Source organism: Cyprinus carpio, chromosome B23 (genome assembly GCF_018340385.1).
Source record: "Cyprinus carpio isolate SPL01 chromosome B23, ASM1834038v1, whole genome shotgun sequence".
NCBI classification, from domain to species: Eukaryota; Metazoa; Chordata; class Actinopteri; order Cypriniformes; family Cyprinidae; genus Cyprinus; species Cyprinus carpio.
Window position 1 is genome coordinate 946651 of NC_056619.1, and position 19572 is coordinate 966222.

Genomic DNA, 19572 nt, shown 5'->3' on the forward strand with positions numbered 1-19572 from the left:
AACACAGGACTCATGAACAGCTATCACAAACATTACAACGTCCTACAGTTCTATCCATCATTATTTTGTCTTCTGGAGTACTTACCTAAACATCGTTGTGTAAATCGCTTATTCAGGACAGTAGAAGTAAAATAACAGTGAATTTTTATGAGCCCTCTATTTTTTCAAATTAATAAAAGTATTGCCTATCTGCCAGGGGTAATGGAACAAAAAAAAAAAAAAAAAAAAAACGGGGGTATCTTATGATGCTTTTTGCAGGACCATTAGATTCAGAGCTTGCCAATTTCTGTTTCCCACTACCACCAACCCAGTTGGACATTAATGTTTAAATGACATTTAAAATTCAAGACTCACTTAGTCGTCTAAAAATATTTTTTGGATCTAACTGTAATTTGACTACCACATCATTTAAAATGTAACCTGTAATGAAACACAGTTTACTCATATTTTGTACTTTTAAATGTGTAAGTTACCAATGTGCTCTGCCTAACTACCCCAACCCCGATTATGACGGCAAAGTTCCTCACATGCTCACTCTAGCTTTAGTGTTTAAAAATGGCCTTTGCCTAACTCATGCTACGCAAAATATATGCTCTTACAGCATCTCTCGCTCCTATCTCACTAATCAGACACTTCAAAGTTTCTTCCCCATTTTTACAATGACTTCCTCCCTGAAGCGTGGCAGATCTCTGATGGCTGAGCCCGGAGAAAGTGTGCTGCCTGGAAGAAGGACACAACCGTCGTGTTCCTAGTCGAGCAAGCCGCCTTCAATCTTGTAGGAAACGGAGTTCCAGTACACCGAGTTGGATGTCTTGCACTCAGGGCACTTGGGTTGGGGACGGGGCCGAGCTGCGGCAGAGGCCCAGGTGATAGGCAGACGCAGAGACAGAGCAAAGCTCACAGCTGTGGACCGGAGACTGGTTGGCGTTTAAGGGCAGGGGCAGAGGCGAATTAGAGCCCCGCGCTTCCTCTGCCGGCGACAGGATGAGGTTGTGCTGGCAGCTGGTGCCCTCTTCTTATGGGCAAGAACAGGTTTTGTCTGTTGGCAGTGATTCCACTGCCCCCAAAATCATGGCTGTGAGGTTACGGCCCCTCTTCAGCGAGGGCGCCGCTCCTGCCGCATACCCCGCTTCTCGTCCTCGCTGTTCATAGTGAGGAACCCTCAACACCACCAAGTTGAGGAAGGCTCCGATCACAGTCAGCCCCACGAGGATGTACATAGTAAGGCTAAAGGACCACATAAGGGGTCTTCTCCCTGGAGGTCCCTTCCTTCTTCTGAAGAGCCACAAATAGTCGCCGAAGCCAGATGGTGGTGTAGGGTGATGAAGCAGTAGTAGTACGCGTGGAAGAAGGTTCCGAGCCCTCAAAGTGTGAGAAGGCGGCGGCCCCCACGCACAGAGTTCCCAGGCAGGACAGGAAACACCCACCCAAAACCATGTTTTCCATGGAGATCTCAGTTGCGATTTGAAGCCCTAGGCGACATTCTTGACGCGGCCTGAGGAGCGGTAGCGGATACGAACGTGTTCATCCTCTCCCGCCCAGACTGCTGGAACATCACTAGCGTGATGTGAGAGATGCCCAGAACCGCATAGAACATTGCAGAAGAACCTTTCCCTGCATCTGTGCCAGGGGCCGGCGTGCCCATAACCTTGCACAAAAACAACCACAAGGAGACATCTTAGATCGGGTCGATGAAGATCTTGCCAAGCTGTTCCAAAACACACCATGCTTTGAAGACATTGAACCTGAGAGAGGACAAACTCGTCAAAACGTTTGGTTATGCTTTATTTTAAAAAGGTTTGTCCTTTTTACCATCAAATTAGAACGTAAACGTGCCGGGGTTGATTTTTTTTTTTACCAGCCTCCTGTATTATTAAACTCACGGTATGGTATTCTCTGGTTGTTAAGCAATTTATTATAGAATGTTACCCGCAAGGTCTTGGAGGAACAATGGCAGTGACTGTTCAAGTAAGGACCACACTCAGCATAGCATGGCCAAACCTATGAGGTTTTGAACAACGCATGGGATGTTAATGTTTCAGCAATATTACGGTATATTCTGGATTTTACATGGAAATAAATTGTGGGTTTTAGAGATTTTAAGTTAAATGCGTGATTTTCCCTCTCATTCAACAAGTAAATTACCATTACCTTGATTAAAATATAAACCACATATCTCCGCATTATTTAGATTGACTGCATGATACTAACCATGGCCACAGCAAAGCCATGAGCACTCTTCACAAATGTTTCTTGAGATACCATAAGGCACATCTGTGAACAGCATATTTCTTGTGATAAGCCTCATCTAAAGGGTGCAACGCAGACTTCAGATGACACAAAACACCACCAAGGTCACACTCAACAACATGTCCAGGTAAAAATCGTTACAAAATTAACCAACATAATGCTGGGTGTCCTCACAGAAGAAATCCACAGTAGAATTGTAGAAATATACCATGTGTTTTACAGAAATCTGTTTATTTGCAGTATTTATGCAAAGTACAAGTTGGCCAGTAAAGTAGTGGAAAATTTTGCAAGTACATTTCCTTAGAGTATACTGCAGATAATTTAGTTAATAACAGTTTAGGTTACAATTCGGTGTAAATGGTAACATAAACAGGTGAATAATTGCATTGTCATTCACAGTCAACTCACAGTCAGAGCTTCTCTTGCGTCTGTCTGGTTACCGACAGCTTTATCATGTGAACTCCCTGCAGTAAGTGATGTGATGTTCAGTGCTGTGGGTTAAATTAGCCACAGGTGCACACACCACCAAAAAATCACTGTAAAAAAAGGGCCAAATTTTGACATGATATATATATTATAATATAAAAAAACATCGTGTAGTTACTTTTTTTGCTATAACACTGCAAGTTTCAAACAAACACATCGTTACCAGCACACAAAAAAAAAAAACAAGTGTTTAAAATATCACGGTTTCAAAGAGGCACAACTAAAGTTAAACAATAATCTCCATCCACGGTAGTTAGTGAAAAAAACACCTAAACCTCTGTAACTAATCAAGCAGATCTTCTGTTAACATCTGACAAGCGCCTTTTAGTAAAGTCCAGTCTGGTTAGTAATGTGAAATCTGGTGAAGCGTTTTTAGGAGTTGTTTAATTCATCGATCTTGAGAGATTTGATGTCTTTTATTTTAGTTGATTCAGTGGTAAGGCCTGTGGTCGTGAAGTCCAGTGTAGTTCTTGTGTGTTTCTCTTTCCTTCAGTGATTATGCTTGCCTTGTTACAAGTAGCAGGTTGTTCATCACTAATGCGCTCAATCATCAATTAATCACAGAATTATCTCATTAACTTCACACTGATTCAGTGTGTCCCACTACAGCAATACACTCTGTTAGTGTGAATTCTCACACATTATCAGTGTTTCATCTTCACCAAACACCTGAGGATTTTGTTGTGGGGTTTAAAGGGTTAATGATTTAAGATGAAGAAAAACAGCATGAAACATAATTTAAAAATTAGTAATAAACTGTAATTATTTTACAGAGCTACAAACTGTTAAAAAAAAACTGTTTAAAATATAAAATTATAAATTTATAAATTATATTAATTTAACGAGTAAATAACAGTTTTTCTACAGTTGTTTGACAGTTAATTCAAGGATAAACAGTTCAGTATACTGTAAAACGTAAGAATGCAGATTTAACCAATGAAAAAAAAAGTTTGAGTTACTGAAAGATTTGTGAACATCCCCTAGAACAAAAAAGTACGCAAAAGTCATACACTGGATGAAGAGATTAAGAAATACTGAACTCACGCTGTATTAATGTGTTTTTTTGGCACCAAGCGAGATCTGTTAGTTTAATGTTGTAGTGGTGTGGTTTCACCCCTTGTGTGGAGAGTAGAGCCTCGTGCTTCATGTCAATGATGAGCCACAAACACTGATGTTCTGCTTCTTTATGTAAAGACATTAACCATAGTGGGAGTTTGAGGATTGTATCCGTGGTCCTCTCTGTGATTGAGTACTTCAGCACATACATGTGTATTATAGCTTAACAGTGAATCTGCAACGAATTTGAGAAAAATCATCAGTTTTTAGTTACTTTAAATACTACACAATAAGTGGTTTGCAGTTATATGCTAAGAAAATATCCTTACTCCATGGACTACCATCATATGAATGTCTAGTTTTTAAACTCGGAGCCTAAGTTAATTTTCATGGTAGAATTACGGTTAAAACACTGTAAGAATTACGGAGTTAACGGTTTTGTCTGGAAAGTAAAATAATGCCAAAATGGTTTTTTGAATTAAAAAAAGCTTGTTGAATTACAATAATTGAAAAAAGATGCATTTGCATTAAACGTACTTTTGCATATTAATGCATTGAATTTTTAGTCTTGCATTATTATGACACGGCTGCCCCTTCAACATGGTTGTAAATTTAAAACCCTGAATATTTTCAATTAAAAACTTTTCAAACAGAATTTTTATAATCAAAAATTCAAGAATCCATATTCACCTTTCAGATTTCAACTTCCAAAAATATGCGATCGTTTAAAAAATACACTCTATAATATTCAACAAACCAATTTTCCAGTCCATTTTATTTCGCCTTTACAAATTCGATTCCACCAAATTCAGTGGTTCAAATTCGAACGTAAATTCAACGTTTCACATCGCGGGAACAGCAGGAAACATCAGTAGATTACCCGAGCATATATCTCATCTGCTGTAAATCGTACTTCAACCAGACAGGACGCGTTAAGCGCATCTTGGACAAGCATCAAGCAATAGAGGACGAGAGGCCTTCATAAAACGGTCTTTGATCGAAAATGGACCCGAGCGGTGAGTACAAGTTATTGAATTTTATTGGTCCAGGATACCCTGCCCTATGAGCACCCACTAACTGCGAGAAAAATTAAGATTCAAGAACCCAAATCATTGTTTACTCAAGTTCTAAGTGATTCATCTTTACCCCGAGTACATCAAGCTGTTTTTTTACTTTACTGTGACAACTGTTATGATCAATATAAATCCAGAATTCCTCTTAGGCTTTGGCTTTTTTTTTTTTGTTTTTTTTTTTAGTAAACCCCCTATAATACGCTGAAATAGAGAGTGTATTGTTTGATTATGCCACTCATGAACAAGATTACTTAAATAGCACCATCTTTTATATAGCACCCATTAAATACAACCCAATCGAGATGCTAAAGTATATCTCCGCTTTATAAATTGCCGCTGTAAATTAAAACGTTTATTTTCTACCACTATATCAGTTAATCTCCGTCTTTTAAATTAAAAAGGACTTGTCTCTGCTATGTCCAGGGTAAGGGCTAGTTCCTTTCGCCAAAAAGCATCGTAGGTCTAAGTAGATCGTAGAACCAATGTCACAAAAATTCACCCCAACCCTATACCCTTAGACTTAGAATTAAATAAACAAAAACAAACAATCCACTCAAAAAACATCAAAAAAGCAGAGCGGGTGTTTCTCATCACTGTATTTCCAGAAGGAACAACCGACTATGTTTAGAATTATTTCCATGTTCCCGATTTACATTTTTTATTTCCATTTTTCATGTAATGCTTGATAATTTTTTTGGCAAGCTGTGTCCCGACCGCCCTCACGCACGCCTGCTTTACCAGGCCGTTTACCGGAGAGAGCACCAGAAAGAAAGAAACCTCTACCTCTCCCGTTATTAAAGTGCGTCCTGGCCGCCAAGACAATAGAGGACGTAGAGCAAGGCTGGGGACAACACTGTGACATTGGTTCTACGATCTACTTAAGACCCTACGATGCTTTTGAGAAACGAACGCCTTACCTGACACTAGCCGAAACAAGCAGCAGACTTTTTTTTTGTCCTACACTTTACAAATTGTAGCGTTTTTACAAATTGTACACTTAAAATGACACTAATTTGTTACAGTGTACAAATATGCTACAAACAAATAGCCTAAATTTAAAAACAATATTATTCTAATTGTAGCCATATTTTATAGTATATAAGAGGGTGGCAACCTACTCAGGTTCACATTATTTTTATTTTTTTGTGGAAAAAAAAAAAAATGTATTACCTCAATTTGCATCGGTTTCATCAATCATGCTACTTATAGTCACAGCATAAACCTTGTAACACGTGACATAAACACACGTATTTGGATTTTTAAAAACAACAGACAACTGTAGTTTTTTTACCAATATTGCATGTCAAAATTAACATAAATTGTTTTGTTATGAGTATTACAGTATTTCTCTGTTTTTGCTACCAATTAATGTTGTAATTTAACAAATAATTTTGATTAAAATCACAAATTGTTATTGTAAATATAACAAAATATTATGTTTTTTAGTTTATGGATTTCCACTGTGAGTTAAACAAAAACAACATATGTTTTCGGGTTTACATTAACTTTTTCTTTATGGATTTGCATAGTTTTTTCTGTAAATCTTTCTGTATGTCATTTTTACATAGTTTCATTGTAAATTTCACGGTCATTGTTACAGTGTATAACTGTACAATTTTGTAAAAAACGCACAAAAAAAAAGGGTTAATAAGTACCAGTAAGTTCCGTGACATATATACAGGGAAAAACTGTAAAAGATCTACCCAGAATTCATGTAATTTTACAGTAAAATGCTGATTAATTTTACAGTTTTGTAGAAATAAAAAAAAGAACAAATCAATGTATAATTTACAGTCAAAAACTGGAAACTGATATCCTCAGAATTCACTGTGTGACGCTCCACATTTGACCAGTATTTTTGTTTAAATAATCATTGTTTTTTATAGTTTTTTTGTTTCAGTTGTACAATTTGGGCCTTTATGTTACATCTTCTGCTCGTTTAATGACCCGTTTATTGAATTGTTTAAGTATCGTGTGTCACCATGGATGGTGTTTTTGTGTTTGACTGAATGAATGACTTTGGGCACCTCTATATATTAATATAAACTTCTGCTTGTGGGCGAAGCTACTTGTGATGAACTTCGATTCTTCATGTGGCTTTCTTCTTTACACCTGCATATATGCGTGGGGTCAGTTTCAGTATGTTAAAGGTACAAAACAAGATTTTAATAGCAGTGTGCGTTGTGTGAATTGACTGGTTTACTTCAATTTTTCTTGTTTGTAAATAAATTTTTAATACTGTACAAATTTCCAGGTTTTGCCCGGATTGTGGTTTACAGTTTATTTCTGTATTTTACAAAAAGTATGTCTGCGCAACACCACACACAGCTGCCAAAATTATTTTGAAAAAAAACTACAGACTTTTTTTTACAGTTGTACTGTAAAAATTACAGTTTTTTGGCCAGTGATTGTGTTGACCGTTTTTCTTGCTATTTTTATACCAAAAGTATTCTTGGCAACCCAACAGCTTGCTCAAAATTAGTTTGTAAAAACTACCGATCTTTTGTTACAGGTGCTCGTTTCTAAAAGGAGTGGTGTACAGAAGATACTCATCAATGCTGGAAGTGGGGAACTCATGGCTCTCATGTGATGTACACACATCATTTTTATTCAGCAGCACCTGAGTGAACGTAGACACCCATGTCTCCCAACTTTAACAAAAGTATATTTCTTTGCGCAAAGAGCACAGAATCAGACAGTAAGTTCTCAGGTGAAACCAAACATCCCTTCCCCTCTTACTGTGGCTTCTCACGTGCCCCTGTTAGCCTCAAAACTGACTGAATCCACTCTTGGCAAAATATTAGTATTGGTTACTATCAGAGCTGCAATACTTTCTGCTTTTTTTAAACCTTAACCAAGCCAAAAAAAACACACAAAGGAAATGGCCTGCCAGACTTAGGCCATTTAAGGAGGCAAATGGTTTGGGCTCTCTGAGATGGTTTTAGAAAGCCTTCGCTGTATACTTACAATCAACACTAACAAAGAAAATCAATTGCAGAGTTGCTTGCCAGTGTGAATGGATATTCAATCACAGAATTTGCTCAATATTACATGCTATCTCTCTTGGTAACCATATCCAATAAGTGCATGCAGTGTATCCGTTTAAAAAAATAACAAGGACACCATGTGAAAATAAAAGTTTACATAATACTAATGTAAAATAAAAAAATAAAAAATAAAACACACATTTTACTTAGGTTTTCAGGCTGTCACAGTGTCAGTAGGATCATGTCAGTCCACAGTTAGCATTGTCGCTCATAGACCATACTGGGGTTTAAATTGTAAACCTCCCCAGATTGTAGATTAGTAAGTATTTGGATTTTTGATATTTGTTTATACACAAGCATATTAACTGCGTAACTTGAAAATACTGGTGAAGCTAACTAATGGCATTACAATCAAAAACAAGCACATCCTGCACATGTCTACTGTCTGCCAGATGGATTCACGATCAACAAGCCATGGGGCCCTAAGGTTTCCTGGTCTCCTCTGAACATCATACTGGCCCCAACATTCTTCTTACTTCATTTCTGTGTCTTTAGCACAGACAAGACCACATGAGGGCGCACTAGTGCGCAACTAGGAATAACATTAATATAATATACCAGTAAAATAAAATAAATAATTTAGGGTCACCACTTTATATTAAGTTCTGCCTTCACTATGTTCACTGTGTACAAAAACATGTATGTACACAATTAAGGCATTGCATCACGTTGATTTATTCAATGTAAGTACATAGTAGTTTAAGCCACCTAATATAAAGTGGGAAACCCATTAAGTGATAGTAAACATATTTGTGTTTGTACAAAAAAAAAAAAAAAAATATATCTTAAGTAATCGTACTAGCTTAAATCTCCTGTTTTTATAAACAGTGCCTCTTCCAGCACTGTACAACCCAGAATTACAAAAAAATGCTAATCCTTTTTTTTTTTTTTCTCAAACCTTTAGAATTCAGTTAGTAGAACTTTAGATTTCATTTTGCACTACACAAGACATGCTAAAATTAAATTTTAAGTACTGACGTAGGTTAACTTTTTTCAATCTGACTGGGCAATAATTTATTGCAAGGTCATGGAAAAACACATGGACTGGCAGCACTAAACATTCATCTCAGAGACCGTGCTGGGCAGCATAGAGGAGAAAGTACCACTTGGTTAGTTTGAATTCCTCAAATTTGGCTGTAATGCCATAAATAAAAATAAATAAATAAATAAATAAGAAAGTAAGTATAGTAAAAAAAAGTAAATTTCGAAGATTAAACAACAAACACACAACAACAACAAACAATTAACTTTTAAATAAAGGTTACATCTATTTATTATATTTAAAAGAAGATTTCATCTGATGCTCCACTGCAGGAATTTTTTTAACTCTTCTTTTTCTCTGGACAGCTGGGGTTAGCTGGATACATGTGTCAGTAAGCTCCGCTTTATTTGTTAAGTTAAAGTGAAGATATCCTTTTCAACACCAGACCACAAGCTCACACCTGTACTTTCAGAAATAAGATACAGAAGCTAGCTAACATTGTGACAATAACATTTCAGTAGATACTAATATACACAGTGATTTCGAGGCTTGCTGTTTTATTTTTTATTAATACAAATTAAAGTACAGCGTTTATATACAACAGTGCTATTGTGATCATAAGCATATAATTGTTACTAATAAAATGCTGTATTTTTGTATTGTTGTCATACAATCCTCACACAAGGTGACAATCAAAAAATGGTTGTGTTTCATAATTGTGTTTTGTATGCTGGCATGAAGCATGTCACGATGGTTGTGTTTCATATGCCGATGTCTGTGAGTGTATAGTTAACACTAAAGCCTGCTCGAAAAGTTAACAAGAAAATAATTTATATACTCTTAAACCATCAGGCATAGTTTCAATTTATTTCTCTTTTTTTATATTTAGAATAATTTAACTCACTTTAATACAGTTATTGGTTGTTATCGAAACAGACATGTTGATCTGCTTTATCAATGCCTCAGAACTGTTTTCTGAAAATTACTACAAAAGAAGTCGACTCAATAAAAGTCGAGGGTTAAGAGCCCACTGAATCAAACGCTGATAGTTATCTCAATACATTTTTTTTTGATGAGTGATTGAAAGAATGTTTCAGGAACATCATACTAAACTTTAAATAACATTCTACTAAAGGAAACTGGATCTTTTTCTATGTTCTTGGAATGTGGAATTTTAAATCAAAATTAATTGAAAGAACGTTTGAGGAACATCATAATCCTTTTTAAAAACGTTTCATCTAATGTCAAGAAAACTAGACATTTTTTTTATGTTCATTTCTGTACCAACACTCAATATTTGGAGAACGTTCTTATAAACAAAATTCTGTTAGCTGGGAAAAAAAAAATTAGCTTTTTAGCTGCAAACCCTCAAAAATGGGTTGGTGCACCACAGGAGTAAAAACAAAAGTGAAGTGCTATGCAGCATACAGCCAAGTACGGTGACCAATAAGAATTTCTGCTCTGCATTTAACCCATCCAAAGTGCCTGCGCAAATAGCTGAATAAATATGACCATAACAATTAAGTAAGTAATACAGTAGGTAAGTAAGTGTTTTAATAAATAATAAATAAATAAATTAAACAAACAAACAAACAAAAAAAAAAACAAAAACAAACAAATAATAAATAAATAAATAATAAAAATTAATGGAAATTTTAAATAACAATATTAATAAAAGAAGATTTCACTGATGCTCCACTGCAGGATTTTTTCTTCTTCTTTTCTGGACCGCTGGTTTAACCAGGATACAGTGGTCAGTAGCTCCGCTTTATTTGTTAAGTAAAGAAGAGATCATTTCCCACACCCAGACCACAAGCGTCATTCCTTGGACTTCAGAAATAAGATACAGAAGCTACCTCTGTGACAATAACATTTCGAGTTAGACTAAACGTAATATACACAGTGATTTGGAGGCTTGCTGTTTTAATTTTTTAATACACAAAAAAAGTACAGCGTTTATACAACAGTGCTACTGTGATTATAATATAAATATTGTTACAATAAAATGCTGTATTTTTGTATTGTTGTCCATACAATCCTCAACACAGGTGACAATCAAAAAAAAAAAAAAAAAATGATTGTGTTTTGTATGCTGGCACATGAGGCATGTCACCATTGTTGTGTTTCATATGCCGATGTCTGTGAGTGTATAGTTAACATTAAAGCCTGCTCGGGAAAAGTTAACAACGAAAATATTTATATACTCGGTAACACATCAGCATTGTTTCAATTTATTTCTCTTTTTTTATATTAGAGTAATTTAAATCACTTTAATACAGTCATTTTGGTTGTTATTCGAAACATATACATGTTGATCTGCTTTATCAATGCATAACTGTTTTTCTGAAAATTACTTACAAAAGAAGCGACTCTAATAAATAGTCGAGGGTTAAGAGCCCATCTGAATCAAACGCTGATGGTTATCTCAATCTCAATACATTTTTTTTTGAATGAGTGATTGAAGGAATGTTTCAGGAACATCATACTAAACTTTAAATAACATTCTACTAAAGGAAACTGGATCTTTTTTATGTTCTTGGAATGTTGAATTTTAAATCAAAAATTAAGTTGAAAAGAACGTTTGAGGAACATCATACTTTTTAAAAACGTTTCTCTAATGTCAAGAAAACTGACATTTTTTATGTTCCCTGTCCAACACTCAATATTTGGAGAACGTTCTTATAACAAAATTCTGTTAAGCTGGGAAACTAAAAAATTAGCTTTTTAGCTGCAAACCCTCAAAATGGGTTCGTGCACACAGCGGAGTAAAAAAAAAAAGTGAAAGTGATATGACATACAGCCAAGCATGGTGACCAATACTCAGAATTCATACACACACAAATCAACAAACACACACACAACGAACGCACACGCACACCAGCACGCGCACGCGCACGCGCACGTGCGCACGCGGAGCAGTGGGTATCATTTTTATGCTGCGCCGCCTGGGGAGCAGTTGGGGGTTCAGTGTCTGCTCAAGGGTACCTCAGTCGTGGTATTACCGGCCCGAGACTTGAACCCACAACCTTAGGGTTAGGAGTCAAACTCTCTAACCATTAGCCACGACTACCCCATATGTACAATGAAATATACTGCTGTAATATATTTCCCATAGTTTTGAAGCATTTGACATAAAAAAAAAAAAAAAAAAAAAAAACCTTTAGCCTACTCAACGCAATCAAATGTTTTTTTTAGCATCAACATAGAGCAGTTTCAACCAACCAGGAAAGATGTCATTACATCCGTCAAAACCCACAAGAGGATTCAGAATAAGATCCTTGATCGGGCATTAGGCAAGATCACAGAGTTCAGGGGCTATCATTAAAAGATGAGCAAAAATACTCAGAGCATGTAAAATGAACTGCCTTTATCTGGCTTATTACCATCTCGTCTTCATCACAGCTGTTGCCATGGAAACCAAATTCAGAAATAGCAGCCAGCACTGAGGCCAATCGGTTGTGCAGTCTCTAGATGGTGGATGATGTTATTTATAGATGCTGAATGTGTGACATGCAGAGATGTGTTAACTGTCCTGTTAGTCACAGCAGCAGAGAAAACAGGCCACAGAAGGCAAACTTTAGAGATAATTACAGTAGTTACAGCTGGCAAAATAAGCTGGCAGCATCTTACCCCTTGAAAGCTCAGACCTGGACTGCTGATTAATCTTAAAACAGATGACAGATTTAACATCCAGTCTTTACTGACAGACAGACATGAGTGCATATAAATAAGCACAGACAATGGATGATAGGTGGGTGGATAGTATATTATTCATTCATACAACAGTTGTGTGTGTGCTTGTAATCTGCATATACAGCCTACATGACTTGTAGTGTGAAGGCCCTTATGTTGTTTTTTAAAACCCCACCCCACCGCAGAGTGCTCACATATGTTGTTCCAGCAGTGCTCAGAAAGCCCACAGCATATCTTTCGCAGCTCAAATACACTTTTAACCTCTTTAGTATCAAGTACAGTACATGCCGTCACGTTCAGGACTTGACTGATGCAGATGTCAGGAAAGTAAAGGAATGCAGCCATGGTGTTTTCATATTGGCTGGTGAACTAAACTAAAATTCTTTTAAACACCTATGAGAGCAAGGGGGCCCCCTGGTGGTTTGGGGCCCTGCGCAACCCTGCCTACTTTCAAAGGGAGGACCCGCAGCTGTGCTTCAGTCACTGGACTGCTTGGTGACACGAAACTTTGGATTCTTTTGGGAAAAAAATTATTGGCAGTGAAGAAATAATCTGAAACTTTTGCAAAATGTGCGTCCTGAAATGTTAGTTTACTCTTTATTAATTATGCTGTCCTGATCTTACTGGACAGTACACTACTGAATTAAGTGCTGAGGGCCAGCATCTTGCTGCGTTTTTTTCGCCTCATTTGGTGTGTTTGTATGGGGTTAGAACCCATCAAGGGTCCTCATTTATGAAAACAAAAGTATGCACAGATTTGATCTTAGAGTGCTTGTATGCTAAAATCCATAATTCATAAAGATATTTTTTGATGTCAAAAAGTGCTTAGTGCTATATGTGAATAAAAGCCTTTAAATTGAATCTGTCCTTACATGTATATAAAAAAAAAAAAAAAATGGACTAAAACTTGCCTGCAAACAACATGAAATATTATTTTATTTTTCAGATGTATGTATTTTGCAGGAGTTTCCGTGAGCTGTTTTGTTTCTCCCACACCCTCACTACTCTTCTTGGGGCATTGTCAGTCCTGTGGTGAATGCAGACGCTTTCCAAGAGCAGGGCTGGAGACCGCTGTACTGTTGTAGATTTGCTGGTGTGCTTGGGATCATTGTCCTGTTGCGTTTTGGCCAAACTTTAGCTTTCGAACAAATGTCCTCATATTTGACCCTAGAATACTTTGGCATGCAGATGAGTTCATGGTCGACTCAATGACTGTGGAGATGACCAGGTCATGGGCTTAAAAAAACAGCCCAAAATCATCACAAGACATGTGTATCTTTTGGTTTGAGGTGTCTTGTGCTGATATGGCTTGTTAGGTTTTCCCCAAACGTGCTGCTGTGCATTTTGGCCAAACAGGAAAAGTATGATCAATATTAGCCCGGTCCTGTCAACACTGCACTGGCTCCCTATTAAACATTTGTATAGATTTTAAATCTTGCTTATAACTTTGCAAATGAATGTTAAAATTCTCTAGCCATTTTTATGACAGGTTCATGAACTAACATAATGGCGTTGGCCAATCAGAACTCGGTAACTGCAATATCAGCGCTGGACTGGGACAAAAAATCGCGGCCCGGGGCCTGCCTAATTTATTCCCTGTGATTGCAAGCTGAATTTTTTAGTGTCATTACTCAGTTCCACATGATCCTTCAGAAATCATTCTATCTAATATTGCTGATTTGTGGCTCAAAAAACATTTATTATTATTATGTTGTGAAAACAGCTGAGTAGAATTTTTTAAAGGCTTCTTTGATGGATAGAAAGTTCACAAGAATAGCGTTTATCTGAAAAAATTTTTTTATAACATAATAATTGTCTTTATCGTAATTTTTGATCAGTTTAAAGCATTCTTGATAAATAAAAGTATTAATTTCTATCGTTTCCCCAAAAAATATACTGACTCCAAGCTTTTGATAGGCTAGCCTATATGTATAATGTTACAAAAGCTTTTTATTATCAGAAAAATGCTGATCTTGCTATTGGATCTTTCTTACTGTTCAATTTTTTTTTTTGACTGGGATCCCTTACGAAAAAAGAAGTTTATTCAAGTGTGCTATTAGTATACTTATTTTAAACTAAAAAATAGGAAAGTATACTTTTAGTTTACTTTTTATGTACTTCTCAGAAATGGGGCTTTATGTACTTCTAATATATATACTTAATAATGGACAATTAGTATACTTGACTTAAACTCTTACAAAAAGTCCTAAATATACTTGAACTTTACTTAAGTATACTTAATAAAATAACTTGAAGTATACTACTTTTTTTGGTAAGGGAATTGTATGTACATAGCCTATGTATCAAACTCATGTATAACATCTTGTTTTGGATAAGAATAAAAATGTCAGGTTAACGACATATCGTGTGTCTTTTTTAATTTAAATCTAGCTTTATTCGCATTGGGTCCCATGGAAAACCTCCTATGAACACACTTGACTTGGCCAATCAATCATGCACTTTACTGATTCAGCTACTCTCTTCTTCTCCTTGTGCCTGATTCTTTGGCCCACATCACTCACGCGGCAGAAGTACAGCTTGTTCTTGCTAAAGCTGCTGTAAAAAACCTGGGAAAAGCCGAACGAGGAAGAAGTTGGGGTGAACCTGATGATTCGATCTTTATATATGCGGAGCAAAAAATACTTCATTGCTCCGTCTATAGACGCATTGTGATTGGATGTTTACACTATCAATACAGGAGACAAACCAATGGGCACACAATGGCTGCTCACTGTCCTAGCGTGATGGTCCTCGGCAAAAAATAAACTAAAATAAAAAATAAACAATTCTGTCGGCCCACCGAACGATTACCAACCCAGCCCTGACTGCAATGCAAGTGTACAGGCTGTGTGATGTGACTGCCCAGTTCTTTAATATTTACTGACATATGCTGCAGATATTCCTTTATCTATTCCTTTCTCAGTACTCCCCAGTGAGATATAACTGATTAATCCTTGCCTTATGATGGAGATCAAGGGGGTCAAATTAAACTCTCCCAGGAGTTTATTTGGGTCCACACTCAGGAGTGTTAAAAGTAACACTGAAGAGTGTCAAATTAACACTGAAGCCAGAGTTAAAGATAATTAGATAATTAGGTGTTTAATTAAGTGATGATTGATCATTTACTGAAGACGCCTGACAAACATTTGTAGTGTCACCATTATAGTCTGTGTTTGTTTTAGTTGTGATCTTGACCCTTAATTGTTTAACATTAGATTTTGTTTGGGCTGCTATAACGTGAGTTAAGACAGACAGACAAACTAGAAAAAAAACGTTCAGTGCGTGTCAATGTTGGCCACTAACAATAACTCCCACAGAAAACTTTCTGCAAGTCAATGACCAAAGGCCCATTAACCAGCTCAGGATTCATCAAATCTTGCCCCTGGAGGGCCAATGCGCTGCAGAGTTTTAGCTCCAAACCCTGAGCAAAGTCCACTTGCATGTGATTTTCTAATAAGCCCAACAAGCAGTGATTAGCATGCTCAGGTGAGTTGATTAGGAAAGTGGATCTCGTGGTCCAGATTTGATGATCCTGAACTAGCTTGTGTGTGGAAGGATACAAATCATCAGTGGGGGAAAAAGTGACAAAGGTTCAAACTCTCTCCCCCAGTTTTCATACCATAGGTTAGTGGTTCCTAATCTTGGTCCTGGAGGCCCCCCCACACTGCACATTTTAGATGTCTTCGTATTCAAACACACCTGATTTAGATCATCAGAGACTCGAAGATCTGAATTGGGTGTCTCAGACAAAGGAGGGATACAAAATGTACAGTGTTGGGGGGCATCCAAAAAAGCGTTTCTCAATTCCAGCCATAGGAGAACAGAGAGAAAGAAAGAAAGAAAGAAAGAAAAGAAAAAATGAAAGAAAGAAAAGAAAGAAACTCATGATAGCTGACAGTAGAACACATTTATTAATTTTATTTTTTTCAACAAGTAATATTGCTCACTAGGTAATTTTGGAGGGATTTATAATATTATTCATTTGCCTCAAGGTTATTTATTTATTTTATTTAGTTATTTGCATTTTATATCAAAATGAGAACACTTCATGTAAAATTAACTTTAAAGAACATCTGCATTTTTTTGAAATTTTTTACTTTCCTTTCACTTCATGGAAAATTTGCTAGGCTTAAGTGACAGAAAAAACAAATACTACTAAATTGAATGTCATGATATTCTCACTATCACCACTAGATGGCAGTAGAGGATAATTCATTGTCCCATTTGACATTCCCACTCTGCATTATATTTCTTTGCACGTTTTTGCTTTGGGTGTACATTATAAAGACATTATGTACAGACATTATAAAATCACTATTATAAAATTTAAAATCACTTTTTTTGTCAAAGTTCAGCTTTTTTGTACTCCAGTATGAAGTAGCAATAGTGTTCAAAAAAACTCACTTAATCTACTTGGATCACACAAATGACCTATTTTAAATTCAACTCAGCAATTTTCAGTGGAAGGTGACTAGTTTGTGTCCTTGTTGAGAGGAACTTCTCAGTTCCTCTCAAATGTAAATCAAATGCCCATTCACAAACATACGTGACTTTTTTTTTTCTTTTTTTTTTTGAGCGAGATATGCTCAGAAATGAACTGTTGCCTTATAATAGGGCAAATGATTAATGTTAACAAGTTAAATGTTGAATGATTCACAATAAATGAATGAATGAATGAATGAATGAATAAGGTAAGCTTAACAATCTCTGTTCGTTCATTTGGAGATTGCTGTATTCATTTTAATGTTTTTTCTGTTCTGCGGCCCAGAAAGTTTCTTTCCTTTATTAATTTTGGTCATGGTGCCTGTGTCTGTGACAGTAATGTGTTAAAGGCGAGTGGCTGATATGTACTCAGTTTATATTATAATAAATGACATTTTGAAACTCATTAAAAATTCTAAACAACTGTTAATAAAAATTTTAATTACATTATTTTTGGTAACATTTTATTTTGATAGGCCACTTTAGACATTCATACTGTTAGTAAGTAACTCTGCACTAAATGTCAACTAGCAGTCATTAGAGTAATAGTAGATTGTCGTGCTTAAAATCTTCTAACACGTTCTTTATGGGTCCATAAACATACAACATATGACTATGAGAAACTTTGCAAGTATATGTCAACTTACTTCTATGCCCCTAAACATAAACCTAACAGTCTTACTTCTGATGAGAGTTAGAAGAAATGTAGTTGCAAAAATGAAGAGCATTAGTTGACAAAGTTACTATAGTTAGTAGAATGTCTAAAGTGGACTATCAAACTGATATGGCGGAGTAACTTATTCTTTAACCAATAAGCTTTGATAATTTACAACCAGGCTGTCGCTAGTGGGGAGAAAGGTGGGGTGACGATTTTAGGGGCCCACGGCTGAGGGGGGCCCCCCCCCGCGACTCTCAACCACCTGGATGAGGCCAGCCTTAACAGACACTCAGGAAAGTTGCCGGGTGCGACTCGCCTCGAAAGGCTGATCATTTGCGCTTGTTTTCAAGTAGGGTAACGCGCCTGGAGCAATTGGCGTTATCAAAAGGTGGGGCGTGCCGAAAGGTGGGGGGCATGACAAAAGGTTTCTCATTGGTGAAACGGAAAGGTAGGGGGCGTGCCAAAAGGTAATGGCGAAAGATGGCTGTTAACAAAATAAATAAATAAATAAAGATGGCGAGCCATATACTCTTAGTTGCAGATTAAAAAGGATCCATAAATTCAACATAATCCTATAAAACCAAATTTAATTCTTCAAGGGTAAAAAAAGGCGTTAATGATATTAAGAATGATTATTTTAATTACTTTTTGAAAGTAACTTTAAATCTTCTGTATGCCCGCGGGTTACTGAGCGTCATCACCACCGCAAGTTTAGGTCTTGATTTATCAATAATCAAAACAAATTACAATTATTTTACGAGGATTACCCAACGATCTCTTAACACGGTTAGTCGCACTAGCTGTTATTAAGTTAAAGTCAAAAGTTGTATTGGTTAACATTAGCTAATACACTGTGAAGTGAACTAACAAGAACAAACATCGAACAGCTGGTATTTTATTATACTAACAAAGTTTAATAAACACTGTATCAAATGTATTGCTCTATAGTTAATGATGTTAGTTTCTACATCAGTGTCTAACAAATGAAACCTTATTGTAAAGTGGTACCCCTCAGAAAATATGTTTTGACCTGATAGAGAAAGAATATATAGTTGACAAAACCACTAAGTTAGAAATTTAAAAAATTAGTCAGAAAGAGTTCGTTTAGTAACTTATATGTTAAGTGACATACACACAGAGCTTTATCCACTAAAACATTTTATTAGCTTTCAGTTTCCAGTCCTTAATTTAAGTAAAAAAAAAGGATAGATAGATAGATAGATAGATAGATAGATAGATAAACCAAACCATTCATTCATTCTGTAGTAGCAGCCATAGAACGGAATCCAGCAAACCCTTTGTCTGAATAGAAAGCTGTGAAGAAACCCCTTCTTCCATGGCTACAGTATCCCCGTGGTGTTCGGTAGAGCATCCACAGACTTCACACCTGCTGAGCTCAAACTCACCTCTGTAGGTCTTTCATCAATCTGGACTGACAGACTTCCAGTAACCATACCTAACACAAGAATAAAAACACAATGTTTGCTGAGACATTCAAACAAAAAGTAACCAATAACCTAGAATAAATAAATAAAAAAGACTGCAGTTTTGTCACTCGCAGAAGCGCGAAAATGTCTGCAGAGAGCAAGTGCCAAGTATACCAGCCGACCATTCTTCATTATATTATATATAATGTACTGCAGATCTTCACTCGAGAACAGTCATGTTTGTTACCAAACTACATATGATTCTGGGCATGTTTTCTAAAAGAAACCATAGGTTATACTAATTTTTGGTTCAACATGTTGGATTAACTTCAAAAGAGTGAATGTCCTCCGAGTGCACTTTGGGCAATGGTACAGTTGAGGCATGAGGATCGAATACAAAAGGCTGATCACTCAGAGG

The 19572-nt window shown here is 36.4% G+C and overlaps 1 pseudogene; it reads right to left on the bottom strand.

The window, feature by feature from the left end:
- Positions 1 to 1016: 1016 nt before the first annotated feature.
- LOC122142014 lies at positions 1017 to 19181 on the bottom strand (annotated as a pseudogene).
- Positions 19182 to 19572: the final 391 nt, after the last annotated feature.